The sequence below is a fragment of the Cyprinodon variegatus genome, unplaced genomic scaffold (assembly GCF_000732505.1).
Source record: "Cyprinodon variegatus isolate N-32 unplaced genomic scaffold, C_variegatus-1.0 Scaffold563, whole genome shotgun sequence".
NCBI classification, from domain to species: Eukaryota; Metazoa; Chordata; class Actinopteri; order Cyprinodontiformes; family Cyprinodontidae; genus Cyprinodon; species Cyprinodon variegatus.
This window is the reverse complement of record NW_015151016.1, coordinates 355124-361911: the sequence shown is the minus strand read 5'-3', so window position 1 is coordinate 361911 and position 6788 is coordinate 355124. Positions and strand designations below refer to the sequence as shown.

The following is a 6788-nucleotide window of genomic DNA, read 5'->3' as shown; positions in this document are numbered from 1 at the left end:
GAACAATATTTTAACAAAAGTCTGATATTTTATAAACATTTGTCACTGGAAATTAGTTTTTTGTGTGAAATTATCTATTTGTGTGTTTAAAAGGAGACAAAAAGGAGCATCCCATTTAAAGTTCCAGTGCATCTGAGGATAAATAAAAGCTTGTGTCAGTATTTAAAAAAAAAAACATTAAATATGTTGTTATGCAGCTGCCTCATTTTCTTCCTCTCTCTCTCTCTCGCTGACAGATATCTATTAAAAGCTGGTGCTGACGTCAAAAGTGTCCGCCATCTTTGACAAGAGCTGCACTGCAACCCCATCCTCCCACCCACCCCCCTCCACCATTGAAGAAGAAGTGAGGAGGAAGCAGAAGGACGCGCAGTGCCTTTGCAGCATCCCAGTCACATTCAGAGAGAGAGAGAGAGAGAGAGGCTGTAACCGCTCAGCTGCTGGTAGAGACAGACGCTTCCTCCAGTACTGACTGCAGGGCACTGACAGCAGGCGCAGGTAAGATCCCAGCTCTTTTATCCATGCTTGATGGTGTACTCATTAAACAATGTGATGCGGCGGCAGAGGTTTGACAAAATCAAGCAGGTGATGTCCTTCTTGTCCTCTCTGTAATAAATGAAGCTAATGAGGAGGTAAATGGCATTAGCTAATCTGGGACACGAAGATGTTGATGTTTGCTGTTATTAACGGGAAGGAAGAAGGGAGATCAAAGCGCGGTGAGAGGGATGGGAGGCAATGCGTGACGTCCTGGGTGATCAATCTGAAACACGCAGCGGATCGCTGGGAGGATGGCTGCGCTGCGCTATAATGCGCATGTTGGATGTGGGCGATTTCAGCACCGCGGACAGCGCCAGGCGCAGGGCGCGCTTCCAGCAGGTGGAAAAATGGTTAAAAAGATAGAGAGGGTGGGGTGTGTGTGTGTCCAAACCCCGCATTATATGATGCGGGGGAGGGGTTCGGTTGCTTTTCTGTTTTTTTGTTTGTTTGTTTTTTCACATTTCAGTCCCTCATCCCATCCTGTGATGTCGCAGCAAAATGAGGAGGCATGAATCAGTCTGTGACAGCCTGACTGAGCCTCACACACCGAGGCAGGGGGACTGCGGTGGAGCTATCAGGGAGGGGCGGGGGGCACGATCGCGCTGTAAGAATGCGTCGCTTGTTTTTACTGCTTTCACGCAAAGTGCGCGGCATCTTTTAGCGTGGCTCTGGCATTAAGGGAGCGCAAAATAGATCCTGGTGCTGAGTGCAAGAGTGGTGGGCGGGGGGTGAGGGGTTCCCTCCAGGGAGAACCGCGGTGAAACCCGCACTATGACACCCCCGCCTGGTTCCTCCTCTTCTCTTCACCTGAGGGTCCGATCCATTAATCCACCAATCCATGCGTGGAAAACAAGTGGCGCTAAATAGCCGCACCACTTTTACCCACATCTCCCTCCAGACATCCGGTAAAACATGTTTTTAAGAGAAATATTCTGGAAGAGCAACATTCCACAGTTTTAATCTATAAATTAATATTTAGATCCAGTTCTGGTTAACATCTTGCTTCTCTGTGTTGGTATGACTGCTGTTAGATGTAGGAACGCAGACTTGTTGGCCGGTTGCCTTTAAATGCGATGATGCAGCAGATTGCATCTCTGGCGCAGCTGGAATTGCTTCACGCGCTCACATGGAGTAGAGGCAGCTGGCTCATGTTCTCCAGTGGAAGCTGTCACTTCTAGTTAGGATGGATGTTTAGCTCATTAGTGGGAGTCTTACAGCCTAACAACAAAATCAAATAAGATTTCACTTTATAAGGAAATAGGTTAATCCATACCATGATGAATAAAATACCGCCCCCCACCCAATAATCACCACTATATCACATTCTGCAGTTTTCACAGTTTGGGCTGCAGAGAGGGGAGCCACAGTAACAGGGAGGGGGTGGAGGTGATGGAGGTGTAAGCTGGAGGGGAGGGTCACACAGATGCTGAAAGCATTATGAGGGGCTGCTCTGTGTGGGTGAACGGTGACTCACCCGAGGGTGGTTTCTCAGAAACATCCAGGTCATCCTTAAATTTCACGCCATCACTTTTACAGTGGATGGATAAAGCAGTGAGGACGTTTCAGGGAGTGAGGCTGCTGAGAAAAGGCTATTGAGTGTTTGGGTTCAACCTTTATTTGAATTAGTCAACCTTGATTGATAAAAGTTGCTGTGCCTTGTATCGTCTTCAAAACCTTAAATCAGTATGACAGAATTACACCAAATACGAAAAGTGGAAGGAAAATAATACCTGGTTTACCCTGATACCTCTACACAGAAACCAGTTGAAACATCTGTCTTCAGAGGTCAACCTATGAGGGATTTAATCTCAGTATAAATGTAACTGCTCTGTTATGGCCTCAGAGGTTTGTTAGTGTACGAAACAAACGGCTTTGTGGGGAGCAAAAACATGGCGGGATAGAGAGAAAGATGAGGAGGAGTATTAAGTAGAGTTAATTTATCATTACTTTGCTGTCCACGTAAAATACACAGGAGGCTAATGGGAACTGTGGAGGAGCTGCAGAGATAGTTATAAGCTTTAGACGTTTGGACTTGTAGGAGTGGAAACGTAGGAGAGACAGCAACCATGTTAAATTACAGTAGATGGTTAAAGGAGACCAGAATTAATGAAACATTCTGGTTTACATGTACGGCGCTAAAGGTGTTGGGAAACTAAATACAACATCCTGGCAGTGAAACATGGTGGGGGCAGCATCATGCTATGAGGAGGCTATTTCTTTAGCAGGTAGACCAACCATGTTAAGGGTTTATGAAAATGAGAATGAAGCAACAGTAAATTTAAGTTAAAGGCTGAAAATAACACTGGACTTAGCTTGAGCTATTTCACAAAGAAATATGAAGATTTTGCCGATTAGATATACAAAGTTTTTAGAGACAACCCGAAATACTTCCAGCTATAATTACAGCCAAAGGTTGTTCAGCAAAGCATTGATTTAAAGGGCCTGAATACAAAAACATGACACAAATTTCCCCCCCTTTTTTTTGTAAAACATTTTCAACTCCATCTATTATTTTTTTACGAGTTGGTCTATTATGTCTAGGCCTATCATATTAAATCACTATAAAGTTTGTAAATGTAAAATGAGCAAAATATAGAAAATTTGGGCTGTTAAAAACACATTTTAAGGCTCTACATCTGCCCATCAGCTGATCTAAAATCTGGCACCAATTTAACAATCCAGTTGCTTATCTAAAGCTGCTATTTCATCATGGTCATTAATGTGTTTATTAGAATATGTAATTAGCATTATGAAGATACAGGCTATTTTATATTCAGGGTGTTGATTATGGTTTCCTTTTCATAAAAAATTCTAACCCAGTTGAGCTTCTCAGGTCAAGCTCCAGCCGGAGGTGATTAATGACTGTACCTGTCTGAGCTCCCTACATTAAGCGTCTGCTATTTTCTGCTAAAGGGCTTTTTTAGGTCCACTCAAGTACAGATCTGAACCACAAGCTTTCGTCAGCAGTTTCCAATAGCATCAGACCACAGTTTAAGAGTTGTCTTGTAATAAAAACTACCCTGTTAGACCCTGTTGAGCTTATCGTGCCTCTGATGTATTGCGTTGTCCAAGTGTGCTGAAGGTTAATTTTTTTTCTTTCATTTTCTCATCTTTAAGAATCTGGGGAGCTATGAAGGCCGTGTTCAGGGATTTTATGATGTAGCTTTTTGCTCTATAAAGGTTAAAGTCTTTTATTCTCCTAAAATCAGTCAATGATCTGAAAACAGGTTTGATTATCATGACATATGCAAACACTAAGTATATAAAATAAAATATATGAAGAGAGATGGACAATAGACATAACATATAGACCTGCAGTATAGAAAATACAAGTGTTGTGGTTCTAAGGTATGAAAACAAAAAAAAAATGCTATAAGAAAAACATCTTTAATTGAAAACAGAAAAGCTACTGTATGACTGTACATAGTCCTCAATCAATAACAGATTGATCATTTAGCTTAGAAGACTCTTTATGGCATTTATTATTTCGATTTTGATGAGCAGACATTAATCATTAGTAGGAAAACATGAAGAATTATGGCTAAATGTTAAAGCGGCTTTAAGGTAACTGTACGTATTGAGTGGGAAGACTTGAGAGCTGTATAAGGGCAAGGCAGAGGCCGGATATGTCATGTCGTTTAAAGTGGTAATAATTGTTTCTTTTTTCCTAATTCTTATTTGTGTTCATGATTTTAAATCTCTAAGGGTTCACCCTCTAGATCAAGGGTGTCAAACTTATTTTATGTAACGTCACTTCAGCATAATCAAGTCTTTAAAAGGGTCAATTGCAGCTGTAGGAATGAACATTTTGTTTTCATTACTTCAGTTATGAAGAGCAGATTGATGTATTATCATAACTTTACTCCAAATTTTCTTTAGCAGTTTTAGCTTTTTCCAGTCTTTAAAAAACATATGCCTCCTTTTTACATGATATGCATTTTCTGGATGTTAGTGGTCAGATAAATGGTGATGAGCTGGATCTTGCATACAAATGCTCTGGATCAGTGGGTCTCGCACATTCCAGCCTGGGACCCCAGAAATAATGCAACAGACTGCCAACCCCCCCGAAATTACATTTAAATTCTTTGCTCTATATTGATTCATAAATGTCAATGAAATCAAATAAATATTTAATTTTGGAATACATTTTTTTTTTTTTTACATTTAGTTATTATACGTCTTCTTTTAAATGTATTTCCAGTTATTTAATGGGGCATTAAATATTTAATTGGGCATTTTACAATTTAAATATATATTTGAATTGCATATTAGATCAATAAATAAATATAAAATCTCATGTCATTTATTTATCACATGGAATATTCACATGAATGTATTTCATTAAATATTGTAGCCCTCCACCATGCCTTAAAAATCGCATCTCAATTATTCTAAAACCAGTTTCCTGACCCCCTATATGTTGTCTTATCTGACTGTTTTGGGGACCATTTAAGGAGCCCCTGCTCTAGAGCCTGACAAACACAAATATTAACTAAAACCTAAAACCTCCTCACATAGGTTTCTTCTTAATATCTTCTATTCTCTTTTGGTTTTTGCTGTTGTTGTTGTAGGATGACTCTGTCTTATTATAATAGGTTTTAACAGTGAACTATATAGTAATCTCTACCTCTAAACATAAACTATCAAATGAAACTACCAGCTTTAATGTGTTTCTTTTGAATTCAGACATCAGAATCTCTGATGTCAGTATGTTGAAAGGAGAGGTGATTCTCATTTTTTCTAACCGTAACATTCAATATGGCTAATTTGATTATAAGAGTAATCTGTATAATGTATAAATCTACAGTCTAACTGACATTTCTGAGCGTGTTACTAGAGTGAATGCAACAGAGAGTACAGTGGTTGCCAAAGTGTTGTTATTACAAGGGAACTGAGTAAGAGCCTAGTTTTGTAATCTTACTGTTATTTTTTAACTCCTAAATTTTGATCAGTTTCATTTGTTGCTGACTTTTTAGGCCTGATTGAACGATTTTGCTTTCTAGATGGAGGTAAAAGGTAAAAGAAAAATATTCTTGCATTACAAGTGAGTCCCAGCTGCTAGAGTTCAGTCTTTGTTGGTCAGGAGTGTTCACAGCTTGTACAGTATCTCCATTTTCCTCTGACACAAATATAATTAGACCAAAGTCCAGTAGACACCAGTTGCTTTAAGGTTGTTAGCATCGCCTTGTGTCATGCTAATAAATGGCAGTCACTTCTTGCACATGTTTGAAGCGTTGTTCTCCAGTGAGTCCAAACTGGGACAATTTCCTCGGTCTCAGCAGAGGGATGTTTTAAGTGTTGATTATTTGTAATGTAATGTAATTCATAATGTAAAATACCAGCAAAATATATTGAAGTTTAACATTTACGGTCCACATATATAATACCTCACTTAGCGAAAGACTATTATCAAAGGAAACAAAAAAGCTTTGTGTTTCCTATTCCTCAGGTCTGAGTAAAAAAAGGCACCATTCCGCCCGAAATGTTGAACGCTTTAGACACTAGAGAATCGCAGAGCACCGGTTTTGCAGACTAAGGTTGTTTTAGGGAGCTGGAAGAACAGCATCCAGTCTGCAGGTGGGAGCTACCAAAGAGTAAATAGTTGTCAGCTGCAAGGCAATGTGGAGCTTTTTTTTTTGGCTACTCAGCTCCTGTGGGACTGCATGTTCCGAGAAACACTCTGCATGCAGACAAAACAAAAACAGTGAAACAAAATGGCCACTGCCCAGATCCGGGCCTTTGGGCAAATTTGGCACATTAAGATAAAATGCATTTTCGCACTAATATTCTCTATTAAGACATTATTCACACCTGATGTTTAATGTCTTGACAGCAGTGAAGCAGTTCCAGTTAGGAGACAAGTCCATTAATTATGATTATGATTAGTCATGTCGTCTTTGCCTTGCAGCCATTTCCTTTTTAAAGAGGTATTAAAACTAAAGCAAGTCAAAATTACCTTTAAGTTCCTTTTTTAAAATTCTTTCTAATCCCCTTTTATGGGCATGATCCAGTTAGCTGATCGTGAAATGTCATCTTGCAGGCTTCTAATAAGCAAATATTCGGTTCCTCTTCAATCTGCAGCCTGACACATATCCCTCTGAGGCCATGTGACTGAAAGCTGACCCATGAAATAATACCCTGTCATTACCTGTTTGGGTCAGTCAAACAACAATAATTTGCTGACTGTTTGTTGTACCTCTCCAAAAAAATCACCAGGTATTCAGACTAATATTGCCAGACCGCTCTCAAGGATT

At 39.7% G+C, this 6788-nt stretch overlaps 1 protein-coding gene across 2 annotated transcripts in view; it reads left to right on the top strand.

Moving 5' to 3' along the window:
- The first annotated feature begins 296 nt into the window (after positions 1-296).
- The window catches only part of snap25 (synaptosome associated protein 25kDa), a 48436-nt gene continuing 41944 nt past the window's right edge, over positions 297-6788 (top strand). For both annotated transcript variants that reach the window (XM_015391894.1, XM_015391893.1), the window contains exon 1: positions 297-495. The gene's annotated coding sequence lies outside the window, so the exon portion shown is untranslated. The remainder of the gene's footprint in view (positions 496-6788) is intronic.